The 20,263-nt window shown below is 35.0% G+C and overlaps 1 long non-coding RNA gene across 5 annotated transcripts in view; it reads left to right on the top strand.

Annotated features, from left to right (window-relative positions):
- Nucleotides 1-20,263, top strand: part of LOC102138819 (uncharacterized) — a 996,710-nt gene that overhangs the window by 431,043 nt on the left and 545,404 nt on the right. For all 5 annotated transcript variants that reach the window (XR_010577831.1, XR_012417221.1, XR_012417220.1 and 2 more), the window contains one exon: nucleotides 1,001-1,111. This is a non-coding gene — a long non-coding RNA (uncharacterized lncRNA). The remainder of the gene's footprint in view (nucleotides 1-1,000; nucleotides 1,112-20,263) is intronic.

Genomic DNA, 20,263 nt, shown 5'->3' with positions numbered 1-20,263 from the left:
ATTCCATTTCTGCATATTTACCCAAGGGAAATAAAAGCTTATGCTCACAAAAAGATGTACACAAATGATCAAAAACCGCAATTACTTTTTCACAAAGCTAATACAACAGAATACTCAGCAATTAAAATGAATCAATTCCAGACATGCCTTACAATGTGGATGAATCTTGAAATAATTGTGCTAAATAAGCCACACTGAAACATACACATGCTGCATGGTTTCATTTCTATAAATTTTTAAGAAATACAAGCTCATCTATAGTGGGGAAAAGTGGATCACTGGTTGTCTAGGGATGGGTGGTGGTTTGAGAAGGAAAGGCCAGGGGGGTATGACGAAACTGTTCAGGATGATGGATTTCAGTTTCGTGATCATGCTGATGGTTTCACAAGAGTATATAGTGGGTAAAACTTATTGAATTGTTCCCTTTAAATATATGTAGTTTGTAGTATGTCAATTATACATTGATACACTAAAAAAAGAAGCAAATTAAACAACTAAACATGTATACCAATCTAGGAACATTAGGAATTGACAGGAACACCTCATACATCTGTGCAGCCCCAAAGAACGTCATGATTTTCAAACTAGTAAAATGTTACCTGTTCATGACTTAAACCCCAATTCACAGTACATTATACATTTCATTTGTTAATTCCAGGAATGTTGTAATACTTTAGGAATATATTATTTAAAATAAGAGTAGATTTAAAATTATATTTAAAAGAATAAGCCTCAGTTAACTGAAAAATCTCACCTATTGGAAAAGTTGGAGCCCTTGAATATAACCGGTTAAAAAAGTGGCCCTATTCTAGAGTTTAAGTCCATTTTCTGTAAAGCATGGAATTTCATATCTAGAACACTAGCATTCTGTGAGCGCAAATGAACTGTAATTGCTGTTCAGTTTCATGCCTGCAGCACAATAGAGAACTCACGGCAAAATAAAAAACAAACAAACAAAAGAAGTGTAACAGATAGAAAGGACTCTTTTCTTAATTTGCAGTGATACCCAAGCATTGTGAACAAGCTCTGTCAACACCATCTGCTCCACAAAGGAAAGTTGCTGATTATTGCATCTCTAAGTGGAGTCGATTCTCTCCCATGATAGCAGAAGGTAAGACAGTGACAAGCATTTGAGGGGCTCTTGCTTGTTTTTATGATTGATGATTTTTCTATTGAAAGAACTGGTTTGTGAACTCATGACGAACAGAGGCACTGCTAAGGGCAGAAACAGTCTGGGAGTAAAGCAAAAAAAGAACAGAACTTTCTTCCCCTTGATTTCTCAGCTTCCTACACACATCACTTCCAAACAAGTGTTTCTACCAAGATCTCATTCATGTGATCACCTGTGTATATAGTGGCAGCTGCAAGCAATATTTTCATATTGTGTATCCCAGCACAATACACATGAGACCATTTAAGTAAATAGTATTTCATGTACCCTATTTATTATTTTGGCAGTATCTAAGCTGGAAGATATTAAAGAGCTCTCCAGGTAAAGTGATGCAACATTTTTACATCATCAAATATAACTATATTAATGATGGATCACTGAAATTAATAGTTACAAAAAATGATGATAAAATTGTGAAATACAGTTGGGAAAGATATTAGTTATCCAAACTTGATCTAAGGAGTTATTGACATTGGGTGAGACACTCAAATTCACAGAACTGTAGTTTCTGAATCTCTAATATCAGATTGAGGATGCCAAGAGTTCTGCAAAGAAAAATGCAGTTAGTTGCCTCTGCTTTAGGAAGGAATTGATTGATTATTACACTGTACAGAAACAAGGGCTTCTGCATAATATTTCATAGCTCCAATATAAATTCAGAATTTCTTCCTTTTGTTTTGTACAACTTTCACTGAATCTTGAAATTGAATTAGATCTTGGAATGTCTAAAAAGCCAAGAAAAAAGAGGCCTTCCAAATATTCACAATGGTAGGGCAGGAGAATTTTTAGAGGTGGCAATCAGTTTTCTCCCATTTCCAGGAAAAGTTTACAAAGTACAAATTATAATTACAGGTCACCAGTTAATATTATCTCTCTGTCATTGTCTGATTCTTATAGAGAGAACAAAATCATTTGTTTTTATTTATGGATATATTGTTTATGTTAACCTATTTTGATGATGAGTTGAAGGTAAAACTCTTACCTGTAGACTAAATAGAATACATCAATATTCTACAGAGATCAAATTGCCATTGTAAGTAATCTATAAATTTTGAAGGAATTTGCTGTTCAAGGAATACATTTGTATACTTATAAGCTATACACATTTATTGCAAAATTAGCTATCTTCACCTTATGCAATTTTTCACAAATTATTTGTCCATTAAAGTATTTCTGAAGAACACGTTATAGCTCATGAACCTTCCACAAAACAGGTTTGAGGTCTTGATCAAATTACTTAATTTTTCACTCAGTTTTTACTTTTTTATTTTTTTATTTTTATTTTTGGGACTGTCTCTCTCTGTCGCCCAGGCTGGAGTGCAATGGCACTATCTCAGCTCACTGCAAATTCCACCTCCCAGATTCAAGCAATTCTCCTGCCTCGGCCTAGTAGCTGGGATTACAGATGCCTGAGAGCATGCCTGGCTAATTTTTGTATTTTTAGTAGAGATGGGGTTTCATCATGTTGACCAGGCTGGTCTCGAACTCATGACCTCAGGTGATCCACCCACTTTGGCCTCCCAAAGTGCTAGGATTACAGGCATGAGCCGCTGCACTAGGCCTACTTTGTTCTTTTAAGGTCATAAAATAAGGATAATAACAGCCTATCTCAAAAGAGTTTTCTAAATACTAACTGAATTAACTGAGGCAAAATACATAAATTGGTTCCCAGAATACAATGTTACCAATATTTTTAGCTAACTTGCTTTGTACGTACCCAGAACTGTGGTAAGTATGGTCCAACCATGATATAATTAGATTGATGTAATTCGTTGCTTCTCAGAACTTAGAATTAAATATGAAAAACCAACAGTAGTTATCAGGGGAACCAGCTCCCAATATTTCCATGTAGGTTCTTTCCATTTTCCCTAAGTGTCAGGCAGCCTGAGAAATAAAGAGAAAGAGTACAAAGAGAGGAATTTTACAGCTGGGTCTCTGGGGGCGACATCACATATTGGTAGGACCATGATGACGACCCTGAGCCACAAAACCAGCAAGTTTTTATTAGGGATTTTAAAAGAGCAGGGGGTGTATGAACAGTGAGTAAGTCACAAGGATCACATACTCCAAAGGGTGATAAAGGTCACAAGGCAAAGGCAAAATCAGAATTACTGATGAGGGTCTATGTTCCACTGTACACGTATTGTCTTGATAAAACATCTTAACAGGAAACAGGGTTTGATAGCAGAGAACCAGTCTGACTAGTATTTACCAGGCTGGAATTTCTCAATCCTAGTAAGCCTGAGGGTACTGTAGGAGACCAGGGCATATTTTAGTCCTTATCTCAACCGCATAAGACAGACACTCTCAGAGCAGCCATTTATAGACCTCCCCCCAGGGATGCATTCTTTCCCCAGGATATTATTACTATTCCTTGCTGGGAAAAGAATTCAGTGATATCTCTCCTACTCACACGTGCATTTATAGGCTGTCTGCAAGAAGAAAAATATGGCTATATTCTGCCCAACCCCGCAGGCAGTCAGACATTATGGTTATCTTCCCTTGTTCCCTGAAAATCACTATTATTCTGTTCTTTTTCAGGGTGCACTGATTTCATATTGTTCAAACACCATGTTTTACAATCAATTTGTACAATAGTGGTCCTGAGGTGACATACATTCTCAGTTTACAAAGATAACGTGGTTAAGAGATTAAAGTAAAGAGAGACATAAGAAATTATAAGAGTATTATTAGAGAAGTGACAAGTGTCCATGAAATCTTCACAATTTATGTTCAGAGATTGCAATAAAGATAGGTGTAAGAAATTATAAAAGTGTTAATTTTGGGAACTGGTAAATGTCCCTGAAATCTTCACAATTTATGCTCTGCCACGGCTTCAGCTGGTCCCTCCGTTCAGGGTCCCTGACTTCCCGCAACAAGTAGTTACACATTGTTAGTTATTAGTTTAATAATATTGTTTGCATACAAACTATGTAAAAATGGAGGAAAGTATGAAAACATATCCACCACCAGTGTTGTTAAGATTAGAAGGGATTATGTTAGTGGGTCAGAGGACAAAGTTAACAAGAAGTTGCATAGGTTTTCAATTTTCTGTAGGTGTGTAAGGGGGACAGGTACAAGGATGCTCATATATAGATCATAGATAATAAAGCATCACCTGTGCATGACACAGGTAGAAAATTCTGTAATTTACAGAAAGGAAAATCTGTGTTTCATTTGTATGAAAATGAAACATTTTATAGAGAATGCAGAGATTAATAATGATTTAATGTAATATCTAATTATGACTATTGGAAGTCCTTGTAGTTTTAAGGTCACAGAATTTTAATATTGTGAGGTGGCCACAGGAAGTTTGAATAAAAATATTCCAATTAAAACTACAGTTTCTAAAACTTAATGGTGCAATTCCAGTGGATGACAGTAAAGTAAGAGCTGAAGAAAGTTTCAAAAGACCAAAGAACATATAGAACATTGTAAACAATAAAATCATTATTAATAAATGTTGATATTACCCACTTTTTGCATGAGGATTAGATGAAATCTACTGTGAGAAGTGGAGGGAGGAAATCGTAAGGTTGACTTAGGTAAATAGTTTGTTCAATCAAATGGTTATATTAAGCTCATACACTGTACCTATACTAAATGAATATGTTTTCTGGCATAGTATAGAATGATTTCCCACATAACCAATGAAATTCCTATTTTCCTTGCTTATTAGTTTGTCCTGAGAGGAGTAATGGCATTTTGCAAGCTGTGCCTGGTTCATTTTAAAGTGATCTCCTGGCTGGTTTAGAACTATTGAACTACTAAGAAAAAAAAAACTTTAGTTATCTACATGGACTGAGTAATTGTTTTAAATCACAATTAAGTGCACTTGTATGTATTTAGTTGTGAGATTGGCGTGAACCCTTGTACTCAGAGGGACTCTCAAAATACAGGGTGATGAGTCTTGGGAGAGCAATGTGAGAGACCACATTTTAAAGTGTTAAATCAAATGCACACATGTTCATTTCCTTCCTATCTGGAGGTGGCATTCAGATGCCTAACTGTCGATATATATATTTTTTTCATAGACAAGACATTTGGCTTCTTACTCAACGGCTTACTTGGAAAGACTGCTGAGTTGGCAGCCATAGCCACTTTTCCATTGTCAGAAATGAATAAAAATGCAAAGTCTAAGATGATTCTTAAAAACAAAACTTCCTTTTGTTCTTTCATTACACACATATGGCTCCTTAGAAAAAGAAATTATTTTTCTTCTGTCTCTAATTAAGCTTTTATGCATCCCTGGCCTTCATTAAGCTAGAAAAACAGGGATCTCGCATAAATGAGATTACATATGTGAAAGTACTTGGAAACTGCAAAACGCTATACAATTCTGAGACATAGACATCCACAAGAATGTAAATATCATAGATTCTTCCATCTTTTTAATGAAACCATCACTAACTACCTTAAAATATAACATATCCTTCTTACAAATCTCATTATTATAACCTTGCAAGTCATTCCTTAAAACCTCACATAAATTTCACACCACCAAGAATGTGCTCAAACTATATCATCACCATGGAAAACTTCCCTCCTTCCTTTGCTTTTGTAAAATATCTTTCACTTATTTAAAAATACTTATTGACAACCTATGTCTACAACACACTATCATATGTACTGAAATACAGAAATGAAAAGAGGAGAAATATTTCTCCCATAGAAAGCCAAGATTATTTTTCCTCCTCCATTTCTTCAAGACAGAAAAGGAAAGCCAGCAGGCTGGAAGATGGCGGGCTGGGAGACAGTGAGGTCGGACGAATTTACAAGAACCAGCAAGTTTCAGCACATGGTTAGCCTGCATGCCAGGAAAAGGAGTGTGGATTTCATTTTAAATGCAATGGAAATCTACTGGGAGACATTCAGCAACAAAGAACAATGGCCTGATTTATGTTCTTTAAGATGATTCTGATTTTATTAGTACTGCATTTAGACCCAAGCAACAGGAGTCTTCTGCCCTGAGCCCCATCATTATAGAAAACTCTGCATAACACAGACACCCAAACAATAGACTTGTTAAAGAAGACATGCCCTCCTCTGTCTCTAGGACCACATTGAATTGAGCAGTCCTGGCAGAGGACAAGGTAACCACAAGTACCTGCTCTTGAGGCAAACAATGTTTAGACCGCAGGGAAATGCTTCTCCACATCTCTTGGGCTGTGTCCTTAAAATTGAAGGGAACTGAGTTTTAATGCCATAAAAGTTCATGAGTTGTATCCTTGTCAAAGTTAGAAATATTCATTCACCACTGCAGTGTACAAGAACAACTTGAGCAGGAGGCATAGTTAGGCAAGAGAGGAGACAAACATGTTTACTTGAGGAACCCATTCTCTCGGATGGCACGGATACAGTGGACTTTTGCATGCTGAAATTATCATTGCACAGTAGTGTCCAGCATTCATTTTCTAACATCTATTGTCCAGTTCATGGTTCTGGGAATACTTAACAAATGAAAACACTATTGTATTTGCACTGTAAGTCAAGGAATATTTTGCAATTTTAAATAAGAACAGCAAACTCTAGCTCCTGGATTAAATTCTGCCCATTTCCTGCTTATATAAATAAGCTGTTTTTTTGGACCTAGCCACACACTCAGTTGTTTATGTATTTTCTGTGCCTGTATTTGTGCTGTGACAACAGAGCTCAGTTGTTGCGACTGATACCCTGTGGACTGAAAACCCTGAAATATTTACTATCCAGATCCTTACAGTAAAATATTTCCCTCATCAGTACCTACCTAAAGTACAAAGCTGATTCTTCTAAATGCTTAGATATTTCTTAAGAGATGGTTAAAAAAAAAAAAAAGTAGCTGGCTGTGAGGGAACACGAAGGTATTTTACCAAGAAGAGTAGTAAATAATGACCATATACAACTAATGTATCAATGGTAATAACAGCTTTATTCATAACATCCCCAAACTGGAAAGAACTCAATGCCCTTCATCAGCCCAGTTGATAAGCACATTGCAGTATTGTATTAGTCCATTTTTATGCTGCTGATAAAGACATATCCAAGACTGGGCAATTTACTAAAGAAAGAGGTTTCACAGTTCCACGTGGCTGGGGAGGCCTCCCAATCATTGTAGAAGGTGAAAGGCACTTCTCACGTAGCAGCAGACAAGAGAAGAGTGAGAGCCACGTGAAAGGGGTTTCCCCTTATAAAACCATCAGATCTCATGAGACTTTTTCACTACCATGAGAACAGTATGGGGAAAATCACCCCCATGATTCAGTTACTTCTCACTGGGTCCCTCCCGTAACATGAGAGATTTATGGGAGTTACAATTCAAGATGAGATTTGGGTGGGGACACAGCCAAACCATATCAAGTATATCCACAAAATAGAATCCTCTTCAGCAATAAAAAATAATAAATTCCACATATACCCAACAGCATGCATGAATCTTTAAAATATTAAGCTTAGTGATAACAAGCAAAATGAAGAATTATTGAATGATTCCATTTATTTGAAATTCTGGAATAAGCAAATGATATTACATTGAATAAAGGAGTTCAATAGTTGCCTGCAGCCAAAGGTCTAGCGAAAGGGCCTGACTACCAAGAGCCTAAATTGGGAAACTTCTTAACTTCTTTGGCCCAAATTCAAAGACAAAGGAAGCTGATCTATGGTGATTTGACTGGTTTTATATACAGTATATCTAAGCCTAAAAGGGAAGCATACATGAATTTTGCAAGCAGCTGTCTCCTTTTCTGGCAAGCATTAAAAGCTATTTGATTTATTGGTTCCTCTTGTACTATCTTCAGTTGAAAAAGAGTAAGAATAAACATGCAGATGACACGGGGCCTGGAGATATAAACACTGTGATGGATATCAGCCGTGACACTCCAATTTTTCTTAAGGACAATATACCTATCTCCCACCTGTGGGGACTAGAGTCTATAGACTGCCATAACATGCTGCTCACTGAGAATGTCCCTCAGCCTTAGAGCACTGCCTCATCCAAGGTTGTGTCCTCTTCCAGAGGGCCACACTTGGGCAGTGGCCAGCTGATGAAGGAACACAAAGTCTGGGATCCCTTGCCTTGCTTTGGAAGTCCAGCTCTGGAGGACCAACTTCGTTGAATTTTGAACATCTATAATTTTACCTCCACTCAAAAAGTTCACTCCTTTCACAGTGAAACAACTTTCAAAAATGCACTAAACCAGAAAGCCAAAGAGAATGAGAAATGACAGCAGGAATTTTGCACAAGATGGTGGAAACTGTGAACTCAATGGATGACTGGAACCTGACTTAGAAGGAGTGAGGAAAGGGAAATCAACAAGAGACTCCAAGAGATTGAGTCAAGAGATCAAGCAAGCTGATGTGTATCCCAGAATCTCAGAGGCCCACAAGTTGGAATGCAATTGTCATTGATGGCTAAAATGTGGATTTGGGCTGAAAGCTCAAGGGTTAGAAGACTTTAGGAGAAACAATTAGTGTGTGAGATCTCTCTTCCTACCCTGTCAGCAAGAATACTATTCTGTTCATCCCAAAAGAAAACTAAATATTTAATCTATGTATCCATTTAACAACAGAGGTTCTGGACTTGGATCACTAGCCATGGATGAAAGTGGAAGTGCTATATTATGAACTGTGAGACCACCCACAACCCCCTGCTGTTCTTGACAAACTGAGCTATCAGCATTTCAGTGCCTCATTCTTAAAGATGGAAATGTACATTTGATAAAGTTCTTAAAAAATAAAACATGCATAAAAAGAGAATGTAGAGAAACCAAAGACAATTCACAGAGGAAATTTTCAAAATAAGTACAATAAATTGCTTTATCACATTAAAATATTAACATCTAAAAGAGTAAGCTACACAAACAAAGTTTAGAGAACAGGGAAAAGCCATTAAAAATTAAAATAACACTGCAGAAATTGAAAAGTAATTCAGCAATATAGTTAGAAGACCAATTAAAGAAGATCTCACAGAAAGTAGACCAAAAGTCAAGGAGGATTCCAAGAGATACAAAACCTTAATAAGCTCTTTGGAAAGAAAGAACTTAAAATGTGAAAGAAAGGATATCCTTCAAAACTAATTCAAACACTTCAGAAGGTCTTTGGCTCCATATAGGATATGAAAAAAAATACAAGAGAATATTACTCTAACACTAACTATAAGAATAAAACTGGATGATCTACAAAATCTTAACTTTTATTGAGCCTAGCTGAGGTCTAAAGGAACTCAGAAAAATTAATTTCAAAAAGGAACAAGTCTAAACAGATCACAAAAATGGTTTTACCTTCGGCAGAACAAAAAGGAGAAAAGTGGCAACGATGCAAATGATATCTGTTGGAAAAGGTGGATAATGCAGGAAATTCCAGCAGAGAAATGAAAGCTGAGAAAGTGTCAAATGGAATAACAGGTGATTTAAAAAAATGACAGAAAAAAGTTGAGAGGCTTTTCTTCAGATTCAGCAATACCACTAGACAAAAACATGAAGAAGAAGGTCGAACAGAAATACAAACCAAAAAATACGGTGAAAAAACCACAGATACCAAGAATGATGGGACAGCAGCCGATGGTCTAATGAGAACATAATTGTAGATGGAGAAGAAGAGGTTGGGGAGTGGGTGGATAATAGAAAAAACACTTGAAGAGATAATGGCCAAATTTTTCCAGAATTAAGCAAATACCTCAATTCTTGGATCTAAAAAACTCAGAGTGCCCAAAGCATGATAAAAACAAAAACATATATTATTGCCAAAGTCCTAAAAAATGAAAGACAAAAAGAAAATCTTGAAGAACTGCAAGGAAAAGAATAAAAGGGAGAGAGAGGAAGGGGAAGGGGGAAGGGAGAGGCAGAAAGGATAAAAAGGAGGACAGGGGAGGAGGAAGGAAGGAAGAATTATTTACAGAGAGAAAAATATAAGAATTATACCATACTCTTGTTAAAAAATACACAAGCTAGAGAAAAATGGATAACTAGTTCAAATTATTGAATGAGAAGAAAAAAATCCTGACAGCTTATAATTTTATATTGGGGGGAAGAAGTATCTTTCAAGTATCAAGGCAAAAAATATTTTTCAAAAAAAAGAAAACTTGAGAAAATTTTTTGGGGGGAGCAGATTTGCTTCAATAAATAAGATTGCTCACATCTGACTGTAAAGCCCATCCCCCTACCTATTTTAGTGAATAAAGTTTGTTTGGATATAGCCATACCTAGTCACTTATTAATTATCTGTGGCTATGTTCACCCACAACGTAAGAGTTGAGTAGTGACAGAGACAGTATGGCTCAAAAAGCCAAAAATATTTTTCTATTTGGTCTTTTACAGAAAATAAGCAAGCGGACTCTTGACTTGAAGCGCAATAGTAACAACTTATAATAGCACTAAATATTTATCAAAGTAAAACGTGTAAAAATCATAGTACAAAGAATGGAAAGACTGAATTGGGAGGATCTTGTTGGAGGGTTCTAATATGAGACATTAAGTGGTGTAACTATTAATAAGTAGACTGTGACAAAGACATATCGTAAATGCTAAATAAATTACTAAAATAATTATGGTTATAGTCATAACTAATTAAGTCAATAATGGAATTAAAATACTAAAAAAATAGGTAATTATTGTAAAAATAGGCAGAGAAAAAAAGAACAAAGGACAGATGGAATAAATAGAAAGCAGCAAGATGGTAGATTTAGATCCAATTATATTGCTAATTATATTAACTACAAAGAATTGAAACAGCCCCATTAAAAGACATACTGGATTTGGGACAGAAATAGAAGACCAAACTCTATGCGGTCTTTAAGAAACGTACATTCAATATAAGATATAGATAACACACAAAAAAACAAAATATTTAAAATGATATATGATGCAAACAATTATGTAAAATGCCTGGAGTGGCTAAATTATTATCAGACAAAATACCCTAAAACAAAGGATATTAATGGGGTTAAAGAGGGACATCACTTGATAAGTAAAGCATCAATTCCCCTAGAAGACATAATCCTAAATGTGTGTTCACCAAACTACAAACTTTTAAAATACCTAAATTAAAAACTGATAAAACTGAAAAGAAAAATAGAGAAATTAATTATTGTAGTTGGGGATCTCAATACTTTTCTTCTTATAATCATTAAAAAAGTAGACAAAAGATCAAAAAGGATACAGAATACCTGAAAATCACTAGTAACTATCTTTACTTAATTGAAATTTCAGGTACAGTCCCTGTAACAACAGCACAATATGTATTTTTTTAAGTATACATAGAATACTTGCCAAGCTAGACCCTATTCTCATAATAAATAATCCTCATGCTAATTTAAAAGAAATAAAGTTATACAGTATATTCTCTGATCACAATGGACTTAAACTAGAAATTAGTTATTGAAGGACCTTGAAAAAATTTTTGAATATTTAGAAATCAAGACACTTCTGAATAACAAATGTGTCAAAGAAGCAATCACAAAAACATTAGGAAACACTTTTTTTTAGAAATGGAATCTCAGCTTATCAAAATCTGTGGTACAAAAACAAAGGTGTTCCTAAAGTGCAGTTTATTGTATTAAAGGATTACATTTTAAATAAAAAAGTTTTCAAATCAGTTATGTAATTTTATCCATTAAGATAAGAGAGAAAGAAGAATAAGTTAAGCCCAAAGTGAGCAGAAGGAAGAAAATAAAGATAAATGAGAATCAATGACTCCGTAAACAGAAAAACAATAATTAGTCATACCAAAATCTCATTTTAAAAAACCAGTGAAATCGATAAGCTTGTAGCCAGACTGATCACTAGAGAAGATAGAAGACAAAAATAACCAATATCAGAAATTAAAGAAGGGACTTCACTCAGATCCTACAGACATTAAAAAGATAATAAGAAAATATTATGAACAACTTGATGGATGAATGTAGAAGCCATCCATACCCCAACAAAACTGGGCCATGTTGTCCTTCTGTTTTCCCACGGGACCTGTACTTAGACCTGATCCTTTAGATCCTCTTGAATTCCTTGTATATTGTTTTGTCATTTCCTAAGACATGTGGTTGATGTTATAGTCAAAGCTGGTTCACAATCACATGCACATTTCATCTGTTTGAGGAAGTGGCATAGATGGTGAATACATCATTTCTATTCATATTGCATTAATGAGAATGTAACCTTGTAACCAGCCTCTAGCAGGGAATCATAGTCTTTATCTGGGTGGCCATGTGCCCTGCTAAAGTTGACGCAATGCCAAAGAGTTTTTTACTAAATGTAAAAGAGGAACTACAGATTGAATGCAATTGACAATCTCTGTCATAGTCCTTCATGAATATTCCTCTGGTTAACACATTTCAAGGCATCATGCCCTTGAGAAAGTCTTCTTTAACCCAATAGGCTTGGGTTATGTGACTCTTCTCTATATTCCCATAGCATCCTATACTTATAAGTGTTGCTAACACCTGCTATAGTATTTATGCATCGGTATGTTCCTCTACTCTCTAGCATCTGGTAGGTTTACAAACATTTACAGTTGAATATATGTATGACTTGATAAATAATTGATGAGCCTCCTTTCATTTCAGCTGAGGTTGAATAGGTGTTTACTCATTCTCACTCTATTTTTTTGCTTTTACTTTTTTTTCACTTTCCCTCCCTCCTTTCTGTAATATTAACCCTCCATGCAATTACATACATTAGAACTTAAATGAATGTTAAGACATATAGGTAAATATTTGTTAATATTAATCATAGTCAAGTGTTAAAGAGTACAATAATGGAGAAAATAAGGTAGAAACAAAGTGATCTTGAAGTATAAAAAAAATCCCCAGAGAATGCATTTAGAATTATTGGAACGAAATCAGAGAGCAATTTAGGCAAACGGAATTCTCAAAATATTAATATGTTAATTAAGCGATTGCTACGTTTATTCCATTTCCCATTAAGCATTTATGGAATGACTATCACATGCAAATATGTAGGCTATATAATATATTCAGAGACCCTATTTCATTTTTCTATATATGAAGAATCTACCTCTAAGATTTTATTAGAAGTTTTGAGAAATTAATATAAAATAAACAGAAAAACACTCAAAATTTGAAATGATTAATCTTCGACTGGAAATGTATGAATCTCATGTGATTTCTTATTCAAAAAATCTCTCTCTTTTGGCATCAACAATAAATCAGCGTTTTCAAATTGTACCAATTGTTTTACGGCTCTTGAAGCAACTGCAAAGGACACCAATGACAGGCTTTCAAATATATCCCAGACCAAAACAATAAAAATAAATAGAAGAAAACACTATAATCTTTCTGAAATTTCCATGAAAATTGAATGCTCTTCTTCTACAAACACAGAAGAGCAGTTTCATTATTGAATGCCAAGGATCACGTATCCATAAAATACCAAGAGATTTTGCATGTCACTCAATCACACAGCTGACAGCCTTCAAGGAGAACTGCTTCTGAGTGAGATGGGATGCTTTAATGAGCTAATTAGTTAGCTCATGAAGGTGATTCTGTGACATTACTTATAGAATGACTCCAAAATGTACTTATTCTTGCTGGTATTTTACAATAAATCATCTTACCTTATGACTCTAATATTTACTTTAGAGATGGAAATACTGTTAAATAGCAGTATTTTTTCCTTGTATGGCAGGCTATTGATTTTTATGTTGCAGTGATTTTAATTATTTCACTCTAAATTATTTCCTTCTATTTAGTGGAATATAATTAGCTTTACCATTAGTGCAAAAAGTTCTAGTCTATAGGTCATCTCTGATAATAGATCAAAGTAGAAATAAACCGAGTCCTGATCATCATGACTGTAAGCTTCCTCATCTCTTTTTTAGGCTTTCACATTCAGTATACTCTTAAGGACATGGAGGATGGGAACTGTTGCTTTGTTTATTCTGCAACTTCTTAATTGTATCTCAAAAGACTCAGCATATAAGCAGTATTCAGAAAAGCAAGTTGACTAAATGAAATGCTAATAATGAAAATAAAAATCAATGCATGATTGCCTATAGCCTTTGACATACTAGGACCAGTCAAGATACATGTAGAGGGTAATGAAGAATGGGCAAATACCAGAGAAAAGAGCTGAGCATTCACAACATAAGAAGCTGGAGGCAGGGGCCTAGTTTTATTTTATTTTATTTTATTTTATTTCATTTCATTTCATTTCATTTCATTTCATTTCATTTCATTTATTATTGAGATGGAGTCTTGCTCTTTCACCCAGGCTGGAGTGCAGTGGCACAATCTTGGCTCACTGCAACCTCTGCCTCCTGAGTTTAAGAGATTCTCCTGCCTCAATCTCCCATGTAGCTGGGATTACAGGCATGCACCACCATGCCCAGCTAATTTTTAGTGGAGATGGGGTTTCTCCATGTTGGCCAGGCTGGTCTGGAACAGCTGACCTCAAGTGATACAAATAGAATTGAGTAAGAAGGGAATATTGCATACTAGGGCAATTGCTTTAAATGGAGTTATTCAGTCTGGCACATTGTATGGCTGAGAGAGTGTGTGCTGTTTAGCTAGACTACTGACTTGATGGACCATTACCTTTAACTCATGACTTGCTTCTCATCCACCTTGAATTTTCTAGCAGAACAATCATTAATTGGTCTTCAAGCCTATGTTGTCAATCCTGTTTTCCCTGGTTCAGGATGCTAGCTTTTCTTACAAGGACTAAGTGCTTCTCCACGGACTTAAAGTCTTAGTTGGTTTTAAGACAAAACTTTAGCAACTTCTCTTCAGCAACATCACTTGCAATCTCCATAGATTTCTACACCTTCATATATCATTCTCTCCACATATATATCCATTATTATACTTTTCCACTCGACGTTACATTTATTCATCAGTGTGTTTGTCACTACTGCTGAATAGTAAGCTCCTTAACATCTGGGCACATTTCAAGGCATTGTGCCGTTGAGGAAGTCTTCTCCAACCCAATAAGATTTGGGTTATGTGACCACGTTCTGGTTCCTGTAGTAGTCAGGGTTCTCTGGAGACACAGAACCAATTTGTGTGTGTGTGTGTGTGTGTATGTGTGTGTGTGTGTGCCTATAGATATAAATGAAGAGATTTATTTTACAGGATTGGCTTACACACTTGTGCAAGCTTACAAGATGAGTATCTGATGAGGTTAGGCCATCAGGCTGAAGACATAAGAAAGAAAGAATTGCAGTTTGAGTGCAAAGGCCATATGCTATAGAAACAGGAAGAGCCAATGTGGCAAATGAAGTCTGATGGCCATCTGTAGGAAGGTTCCTTCTTGCTTGGGGAGGCCAAGCTTTCGTTCTTGTCAGGCCTTCAACTGATTAGAGAAAGCCCATCCATATTATGGAGGACAATGCGCTTTACTCCAAGTCTACTGATTTAAATGCATATCTTCTCCAACAACACCATGACAGAAACACCCAGAACAATGATATATAATAATGATACTGAACCAAACCTGGGCCATACAGCCCTGTCAGGCTGACACACAAAATTAGCCACTGCTGTGTTCACAGTCTCTTCAGTTTCTAATAAAGTGCTTGGCTTTGTTAGAAAATGTAGACACTCGATACATGTTGAATGGAGAAACAAATTGAAGCTATTGAGCTCTACCAAAGGAAGAAATTACCTTTCACTATCTAGAAAACAGTGAGGCTGCAGCTTAGGTAGAATAGGGTTGATGGCATAGGTTGAGATATAAATCTTATTAGCAACAAAGATTGATTAATAATAGCCAGATTGTTATTTTGCAGACAAGATTCAGAGAAGAATAGACGCGTTTTAGCCCATGTACTAGGGTTGTGCTTTCAATAGAGGCGTGCATGCTGTATACAGAGACATAATGACTGTTCTCTAGACTCTGTCACAGGGAAGCCTTCTATTCATGTTTATTCTAAAGTCATCACAGTTAAATATTTAAAATGTGCACATACCAAAAAACTATAATGTTATGTGAACTCAATACTATTGTTAAAAACAGAATGAATCTGACACATAGAATATATCCTGGCATCAATTGTTGTTTTATACTTCTGAAAGAGCAAGTGAAAATTCACACACTTTAGACAAAAGTTTTTTTGTTTGTTTGTTTTTGGTTTTGTTTTTGTTTTGTGATAGAGACTCACTCTGTTGCCAGGCTGGAGTGCAATGGCACGATCTCGGCTCACTGCAAACTCCGCCTCCCAGGTTCAAGTGATTCTCTGCCTCAGCCTCCTGAGTCACTGGGACTACAGGCCCCGCCACCACGCCCAGCTAATTTTTGTATTTTTAGTAGAGACGAGGTTTCACCATGTTGGCCAGGATGGTCTTGATCTCTCGACCTTATGATCTGCCTGCCGCCTTGGCCTCTCAAAGTGCTGGGATTACAGGTGTGAGCCACCGCGCCCAGCCAAAAGGTTTTTGTTTTGTTTTTTATGATTCAATAACTATTACATTATAAAATGAAAACATGTTCAATTCATTTCTAAATTTAGTGTTAGAAAAATAAACCTTTCCAGGTGGTATGAAAGATACTTCAAGAAACCCATTCCTAGTGCTTTTGTATTTTGTAGTTTTGCATAATTCATGTTTTAATCATATATGGCATCAAGTATTTTTACTTAATTTTAGTCTTAATTTAATATTATTTAATATATTAGTTTGGTTAGAGACTTCTTAAGCTGATAAGAAAGAAAAAAATAAATTTCATTTTATGATCATGATATATAAAATAAATTTTGTATGACATTATATTTATATATTAATAGATTAACTTCTCTTTGATACTTTAAATTTATGTATTGTCTTATTAAAAGCAATTTCATTACTTTTAACAACCTGCTTCTGGAAGACTATGTTATCAATTTATACCTAACAAAATGAATAAATATAAAATATTCCGAGTTAAAGTTATGTTTTGACACAGATAAATGAGTGGAAAACGAATCATTTATCTAGATCATTCCTATAAAGAATGCAGTCTGTTTTAGTTACCTGGGTAAATCTCAGTCTCTTCCTTGAATTGTTAAGATAATTTTCCATACTTAACTAACCAAAATATAGCTCATGTTCATCTCATATTATGTGTAAACCTTCGGCTCTATTTTCTGATCCTCACAATTATAACCAGCGTGGTCTGTTGCATATAATTCTTTCTAAAAATTCCCATAAAATCACACATTCGCAAGTTTTGAAAATAGCTCGGAAAAAAGACTGTATAATTTACTCTATAATTTTTAAATTGTTGCTTCAAGAACTCCACAAGTGAAAGAACAAACTTCTGAAATATCTGTAGAAATGGGAAAGTCAGTTGTTCCGACAAGGTTCACTCTAATCTCAGGTGTTTTCAGCTCTTAGGAAGTTGTTCTTAATCAAAACTCTTCCTTCTCCGTTAATCTTCTACCTTTAGTTCTAGATTTGCTTTGAGGGGTTACCACTATTATCTTATCCAAATTTATACCTTGGGGAAAATGGAGTCACTTTAGTCCCCTAGGAATGAAATTCCACTTCTCCTGGTTGAAAGGAGGAGCTCCAGAGGACACATCCTGTTAAAGTCTCAAAATGATTAGAACTCAGAAACTAAATGCTGTAAACAAAAAATAATTAAGAAAAAGGTGGGACTTAGGAATGCCTTTGATTAAGCCAATAGAATTGGGAAGAGGTCGGGAAGAAGCCGGGGATATCTGGGGTTATGGCTTCCAACCCAATTGAGTATTGCAGCTGAGTGCTCTGCTGAGTGTGAGAGCATGTAGATGTGTTGAGATTACTGAATGGTAGGCAGTTCAGATAAATTACTATTTCTATTACTCCTCAGTTCCTAATGGAAGAGTTTCAAATCAACTCGTTCTCATAGTTGTTTTGCTGAACTCTGCCCTACTTGTACAATGGTCTCCTGAAATTAGCACAGGGATTGACTGACCACTGTAAAGTTGTACTATTATTTTAATTGATCAAGACACTACATTCCTATAAGTTTTTTTTTTTTTTTTTTTTTTTGGTAACTTGTTAATTGTCATATACAGAGCCTACGATCACTTACATTCTGAATTATATATTGCTTCTTTTAGGATTCCAAGTTTAAGACTTACATTTTTTCTGTGTTACATTTAATCCTGCCAGATTTGACCCAATATGCAAAACTACAGAGACTGTTTTAGATTCTGTTACCCAACTTGCTATCTCTCCTAGCTTTATGTCATCTAAAATTTTGATGAGTACCTGTAATAACTGGCAGAAAGCTCATAGTATAATTGCAGTAGTTTCTTTCAGCACAGGACTTTCTATCAACATTATTTCCCCTATATTACCTAGACTTTTTTCAGTAGCTTAATGGCTTCTCATATCATTTTAATACAGCCCTTTTAAGAAATAATAATTTCTCAGATATCTAAATACATAATAAATATTTATATGCTTCTAACCATTTACTTTCTATAAATTAGTAGAACATACACTTATGGAATGTCTAGAAATAATAATTCATTTAATCGTTAAAACAACCCTTTGTGGTAGGTGTGTACGATTCTTAACCCCATATTACAAATGAGGAAATTGAGGTACAGAGAAGGAATGTGACTTGCCCAAGGTCATAAGCCGCATAGTTTAATTTCACCCATGATACCTTTCTTCAGAGGCCAGGTTCATTAATCACTGCTCTTTGCTGACTTGTACATGATCATAATTGTTAAATAAGATGAGTTTAGGAAAGAGCCCCAAGATCTCCTTCTAAAATATCTTCATGCTGGGTGAAGCCGATGTACTCCTCATCAATTTCTAGCTTTCTTCATTTGACCGATTACAAAGCCATTGGACCAAATTCTCTCTCTGTTTTTCATAACTTGTCCACTTGTCACATGCTTTCTTAAGATATGCAGAAGATACTTATGGAGAAGATGCCTCAGAAGATACTTCTGAAGATACTTTCTTAAGTATGTTCAGGTCTATAATCCTTTTAAAATGAAAACAAGGCCAAATTGCTGCTACATTATGTTTCATTAATGCCAGAATTTGTATCTCTTTTCTTTAAGTGGTCAGATACCTGGAACGTCAACTAGCACATTGTAAGCACTGAATTAATATTTGATGAATGGATGAATTTGATATAATTTTAATTCAATACACATTTTCTACTTACATGCCTGATACAATGACAATACAAACACGCACACACACACACCTGTGATAGGCATTATGTGTGATACTAAGATGTAAGAGACACAAACTCTGTAGTTGATGAGCACACAAGTAAAATTTTAAAATGTCAAATGGACAAATACATAAATGACTCATTTAAAGCAACAACATGGGACACAGCAGTTCCCACATTTTGCTGAAAGGCCTCTTATGCTCTTTAAAAATATTGAGATACCCAAAGAGCTTTTGTTTATGTAAGTTTTGTCTATCAATATTTATTCCATTATAAATTAAAACTGAAAAAAATTAAAATCTTTATCTTTGTACAATAATAATAATATATCCATTGTAAATTGTCATAATTTGTTTTATAAAAATGTAAGTATTTTTTCAAACAGAAAACATTAACAAATACTCTGATCATTTCAGTTTTTTCAAATATCTTTCATGTATATCATAATAGAGGATAATCTATTCCTGTATCTAATCTGTTGCAATATATTGTTTGACTTGAAATATAAAATAACACAACAAAATGAAACAAAAACTAAAAAACTCAGCCTTACACAGACATGTTTTTTGGAAAAAAAGAGAAGTATTTTAATAGTCTTTTTAGATAATTGTGGATATTATTCTTTAATACTACATTAAAACTTCAACAGCAATGTCTTAAATGTTATTTGCAACGTTATGTGGAATATGAAGCAGTATCGACAACAAACTGTTCAAATTCAGTTTTATTCCAATCCATGGGTGTACTTTCTGCTTTTACATATGCACACTTGTGCAACATCATTTGAAAAGTATTGGTTCACTCAGTTATGCAGATTTTCTAAATGTTAACATGTTTCATATAATAACAAAAATATCACATTTGTAAACATTACTGTCACCACAATAGTCTCTACACATTAGGAAGCTGCGGAGCTCACAGAGGCAAACGCAAGTTTTCCAAAATTCAAAGTTTTGCTTACAATCTCTAATTTTATTTTTGGCAACAAATACTATCAGTTGCTTTCCTT

This window comes from Macaca fascicularis, chromosome 9 (assembly GCF_037993035.2).
Source record: "Macaca fascicularis isolate 582-1 chromosome 9, T2T-MFA8v1.1".
Taxonomy (NCBI): Eukaryota; Metazoa; Chordata; class Mammalia; order Primates; family Cercopithecidae; genus Macaca; species Macaca fascicularis.
This window is presented reverse-complemented; position numbering and strand designations above follow the sequence as displayed.